Here is a 6,501-nt window from a genome sequence, read left to right on the forward strand (position 1 = left end):
TGTTTCACTACCCCAAGGGTTAGTACACATGTGTATTACAGTGCCTCCCTTTGGGCGGGCAGGGGCTTCCGCAGCGTTCCCTCCCACAGGTTGGGCACGCTTTCCCTGTGTTATCCATATCCACTGAGAGGGTCTTGCAGAACAGCAGTGTGATTTTCCTAGCTAGCTCCCGCCAAAGAAGATAAGAAACTGCTCCGGCGGGTAGCTAAGCTGGGCGCTGGAAGGGGCCAGCACCATGGCGTTTTGTTAGGGATCCCAATTCGTTGGAAACTCCTCCGACAAGACGTAGGAGTTCCCACGAAAGGGAACGTCTCGGTTATGTATGTAACCCTCGTTCCCTGAGTAGGGAACGGAGACGTCTCGTCCCGTCGCCATGCTGCTGTACCTTAGAGGAGGACTGGACACCGTCCGGCTCCTCAGCTAAAAGCAAATGTTTGTGCGCTTTGCTTCCGCTTTATACCCGCATTGGTAGGCGGCGCGCGGAATGCAAATCTTGCATGCCAATGTTTATTGGCTTGTTTTAGTTCACTCGAAGGCAGTTGGTCTCCCTAGCGTGATCCCAATTCGTTGGAAACTCCTTCGACGAGACGTCTCCGTTCCCTACTCAGGGAACTAGGGTTACATACGTAACTGAGACGTTTTCTCTTGTTAATGGAAGTGGAGGTTTTAAGACCAGGTTGAATGCTCTGATTTCTCTCACTAAAGAGTGTGCAGCAGGAAATGGAATATTTCTGAGTGGAGCTATTGATCAAATTTGTTTGATCAACTGAAGTGCTAATTAATGTTGTTATTTGTATTGATTTAAGTACAGTGGGGAATAGCTGACATCAGATGCTACAATCTCTGAAAGATACTGTTTGGTCCACTGAATCAATGACTTGAGTGGTTTCTTACCGCAGAAATGCCTCTTAATGACTTCATACACAGACTTGCTGATAATGGCATATCAGTATTTGCTGATAGTTTATTATCTGATTATCATAGTATTCATACACACATTCTTGAGCTTGTATTGGTAAAGAATGGTTAATCCGTCTCTTTACAAAAGAGCTTATTATGAGGTTGAGAGTTTCTGCCTTTCATCTTCTCTTCCTTCTTAATGTCGTATTAGTGGCATTCAACTGGGACAAGATCAGTTTTAGCTGCGCAATCAGTTAATTCAACCACGTTTTTCGTTTGATGTAGGTGAATAGGCCAGTCAGACAGCTGGTTTAAAAATACAGACCTGGGCCCGTATTCATAAAGAATCTTAATGCAAAGAGTAGCTCCTAGTGACAAAATTCTAAGAAACTTCTTAGAAATGTGGGCGTTTACTCTTAAAATTAAAGAAAAAACCCTAGTAAAGAAAAACGTAATTCAGAAAGCATCTTAACCCTTAAAAGAGGTCTTAAGGTCAAAATTGTTAGGAGCACGGACGAGGACTTTTAAGAGGCTTAAGAGTTTCTTTAGCAGAGGAGAAAATGGCAGGGAGAAGAAATGTGTTGCAGGCAATAGATGACAGTGAGTTAATAAGACACTATAGATTAGATTGTGCAGGGAACATGTTTGTGACCGATTTTATTAGAGATACAATAACATCTCCGACACAGCGCAGGAATGGGGTAGTGCAAGAAATTAAATCACTACTGTACATTAAAATATTTGGCAGCTGGGAAAATGCATCAATGCAGCAGTGATGATTTGGGTCTGTCACAAACTTCTGTAAGCAGAGTGATCACAAACAATTACAGCATTCCAGAACCTCTTATTGTATCGCAGTTCATTTTGTTTACACTGGACATTCCCACCTTGCAGGCTCAAAAAAATGCATTTATGAATATAGCAGGCTTCTGCACAAGCAGGGGGAATGAACCGTAAATACTTTATTATTAACCGCTATAAGCTCCCACATCTGCTTCTGTCCTGTGACACCCGGCCTGAATTTTTATTTAAGGATGGCCTTGTGTTCATCCACAAACTGGGCTCACAGTAAACACTGTTCCTCTGTCCAGTTGAGCTTTCTTGTTTTTTTATTCCATGTTTGCTACATTAAAACCAACATTCAAACCACCACTTAAATAGACTGGAACAATTTTTATCATTGTAATCCAACCAATACCTTATAGGAAATGAACAGTATGGTAAATAAAAAAAAGGATTTATATACACATATATATTGTGTGTGTGTGTGTGTGTGTGTGTGTGTGTGTGTGTGTGTGTGTGTGTGTGTGTGTGTGTGTGTGTGTGTGTGTGTGTGTGTATGAGAATGGTCGAATAGGAAAAATTACGCATGTAATTTCAATGTGAAGGCTTAGAATAGGCCCTATACTTAAAATCGCTCTTTTTTTCCTTCTTGGACAACCACCCAATCACAGTCTTCAAAAGATTGTGTCATACATAGCAACGGGGTCAGCCCCGCCTCCTCACTAAAATAAAAGTTTTTGTCTTTTCCTTACTCAGAGTTGCTCTCAGATCGGTCCCGAATCGCTCTTAAGCTAAGACTCCTACGTAAAAGATTTTAAGCTAAATTAAGAGTTTTCTGAGAGGATTCTTAGAATCTTTATGAATACGGGCCCAGATGTGAAGCTAAAATTTGTAAGCACTGCATTAAGGCGATAGATACAGCAATAGCAAACCTCAACCATCTAATTAGATGGACAAACTCATGTCCTGCCTTACATGTTTTCTTGTTCGAGAAGCAGTTTCACTCTGATATACGTCACGTTTCATGTCTGCGTCTAAAAGTGTAAAAATACTTCCTTCGATGGAAGCATTCCAGGGTACAAAGGTATTAAGTGACGTCTAAATCCACTGTTAGCTTCACTTCCTGTCCACTGAAAAACCTTCATCTATTCGATTTCTGAAGGCAGCATAGATGTATCCTTCGCTGCCTTTGATATCCCACAATCCAGTGCTTTCAATTCTGTGACAGTTGAGCTAAAAAAATTAAGATGGCATCTAAAAGTTTGACCAATGTTTTCCACATTTTTTATATTATTTTTTAGCAAGAAATCACTATTGTAGTAATTAAATATTCGCTAAGTTACCATTAAAGCTCTCTCTGTTTTGCTGTAGAACATTAAACCATTACGCTGTGTAGTGGAAATTTTAATAGTGACTGATCCCAAACAGGTATCATAAGAGAAAGAACCTATTCAATGTATAAAAGTATATGTGTGTACGTGCTTGTGCGTGACGTTTCAGGAACATATGGGACAGGACCTCTGACCTTAGGGACGGTCAGTTTTGGCCAGTTTATTTCAGTACCAGTTTGTGTCTTTAAGTAGAAACTGAACAGCAGTGAGGACCTTATCTGAGTGGGTGAAAGGTACAGTGGGTGAGGAGGAACCTTGAAAACAGTATAAAGGCTGTCTCATATCTTCCTGTTGGGTGTCACTCTCTTGCACAGCGTAACTTCTGTGTACTAGACTGAACCTATTCTTGCAAGAATAAATACTTTTCTTTTTATTAATTTGACTCTGAGTGTCTCTTACGCAAAGATGATGTTTAACAGAATTTTTGCCACAACAGCTGCCTCAGAGGTCTGTTCGAAATCATTTTCTGAGGTGCTTTTGTGTGCAAACGCTGCCTGCAAAGTCATTGCCTGATAGGGTAGCGAGGCAACATGTCAGCTGCCTACATTTTTGGACGCAGGACAGGTGTGTTCGACTTGAATCAGCAATGCTCAGGCCGGTCGGTGTATGACATCAAAGTACCGCTACCTCAACTCCCGAAGCTGTTTGTTCATCCCGTGACATCCTCATAAACTGAGCTATGCAGCCTGTAGTGCCGGATACAGAATTGATTTGTTAATCTTTTGAGTCTTCGGGTTTGAGTCATTCGTTCATCACGTGACAAAAGAACGAAAGACTCGGAAGAATCAGAGCCGAGACTCGAGAGGTGAACTAATCATTTCTATTTCCGGTATTGACAGCATAGCCTCTATGGGACTGACAGGAAGAACGAAAGACTCGGACCCGAACCCGAAGACTCGAGAGATGAACTAATCATTTCTGTTTCCAGTACAGAACCCATATGATGTTGCACATGCGCTGTCAACACAAAATGAATGAATCACTCTCTGAGACAACTCGGTGATCCCGAGTCAAATTAAAGATTTTTGTCAAAATGAACGACATGACAAGAAAACAGAAGAATCTCCCAAAATTTTGCTTCTAATCTTGCTGACAAATGTTTTGGACATTCATTGATTTTCTTTATCATTGTTCAGCATTTTTCCACCATTCTACCCTTCATGTTTCCAAACAGTCATCTAGGATACCGACTTCTGATAAGAGTGCTAATCTGGGATGAGTATGTCCATGAGTGTGGTTATTTAGATTATAGGAATTCATTTTAGGTAAATCAGCACCATGTCACTGAGAACACGGATAGGCTTGGACACTACTCGAGCTGATGAAGTGATTGTTGATGATTAGCCTACATTCTGAAAAACAAGTCATTTCATCTCTGGGCATGAAAACATTACCTTTTGCATTTGGATTCAGCTTTGTGGGTTGATTTTTTGGAGACCTTCTTAATCTCTATCTCCGTTTACCATAAGAGTGCAAAATAAGTGTGATTGATTAAACATACAACAACGGCAGACAAACAGACATACTGACACCTGCTGGACAGAATATACATTGTAAATGGCACTTATAGGCTAAAACTTGCCCTCAATTGTTGATTATTGTGAGGCAACATGTTTTACAGGTTTAGCAGTTACTTTAGTGTTCAATTGTAGTTTACCTAATACAGGTATGTTTTTTACAAGAATACAGGTAAAAAATTATGGGTAGCACTTTATTTTACAGTCCTGTTCCTCATGTAGCCTACATACGTACGTATTATAGTAATGACAATGGGTAATAAGGCACTAACCCTGAATCTACCCGATAACCTAACCTTAACCCATAGATACCTGTAATTACCCAGTACTTTCTTTGGTAAGTACACTGTAAGTACACGTAATTGCACGTACTGTAAAATAAAGTGCAATCAAATTAAGTATTTAAAGGTATGTAAAGTTATATGTTGTATATTATTTGAGTGGTCACCATTTATTCACAGTTTCACAACTTAATAAAAACCGCATGTAGCCTACACTAAAAAAAAATGGTGTAAGACTTTGAAGAAATTTATAAATTCCACAAATAATTACAAAAAGACAGCAAGTAACACTGAATTAAACATGAAATAAGTAGAAAGGCTGAAATAGTATGTTCTTGTATTTCAGTAATCAGTAGCACTTTACAATAAGGTTTCATTTATTAACATTAGTTAACGAGCTAAGAAAGAGTAATACATCTACAGCATTTATTATTTATTATTTATTAATATTAGTTAATTTACTATCAACATTTACTAATACATTCTTAAAATCTAAAATAATGTGTTAACATTAGTTAATGCACTGTGAAGTAACATGACAAACAATGAACAGTTAAATTTGTATTAACTAATGTTAACAAAGATAATATATTGCTCATTGTTAGTTCATGCTAGTTAATACATGAACTAATGTTAACAAATGAGATCGTATTATAAAGTGTTACCCGGTATTTGTTTTATTTACAGCTTCGATTTTACATTGCATATAATAATAATTAAACAGGACTCAAGTAAATGTAGTTTAAAAGTAAAATAAAATAAAATAAACCCATTAAACTGGCTAGCTATAACATTAAACATAATAGTGCCATGGTGAATCCTGTTTTGAAGACTTCTAAAGGATATCCTTAACCAGCTTTATTTGTTTTAGCTAATATATATCTAATATTAACCATCTATCACAATTTAATAGATGTTGCCATAAGGATCTTCTCTGGTTCTTGCCATTAATGTTTCTGTTTTATCCTGGAGCAGAAGGATGTAATAATTTACCTATTCAGGTGGGGAAGAAATAATAAATGAAAAGAGAATCAAGATAATTGATTGTAAGATAAATAATGTCTGTAATTGCACAACAGTGCAACCTTTGTTTTTGTTTTCTTGAATCATTTTAAAGTTTGAGGATATTAGGAAGTAAATGCATAGGTTTTTCATTGACATCAGAGAAGCTTTAACATCCAATGCACAAATGGTTCTTTATAGTGAAAAAGGGTTCTTTAGAAAATTGATATGTTATTTTCACTGAGAAAAAAAATGGTTATTTTAAGAACTGTTCACTGAAAGCTTCTAAGGAACCAAAAATGCTTCTTCCATGGCGTCGCTGCAAAAAACAACTTTTGGAATGTTTGGTATTAGAGTTGCGTATGTTCTTTAAATAAAAAATAAATAAAAAAAAAGATTAGCATTTTCCATAATTGAGTTATGAGATCTTATGCCCATCAACAATCTAAGTTCCTGTAATCCAATCCACCTGTTCACAGAGCAGAACCAGGAACTGTCAAATAGAGAATGACTTACGTGCCATTGCAGGTAAACAACAAAGCAGTGTCAAATAAAGAGATTTCCACAGTAATCTTTGGATTTTCTCCACAGTTGTCTAATGCAAAGCATTTAAAAATCTCTTTGTTT

This window comes from Siphateles boraxobius, unplaced genomic scaffold, assembly GCF_051911475.1.
Source record: "Siphateles boraxobius isolate OS27281-9 unplaced genomic scaffold, OSU_SipBor_1 19, whole genome shotgun sequence".
Lineage (NCBI taxonomy): Eukaryota > Metazoa > Chordata > Actinopteri > Cypriniformes > Leuciscidae > Siphateles > Siphateles boraxobius.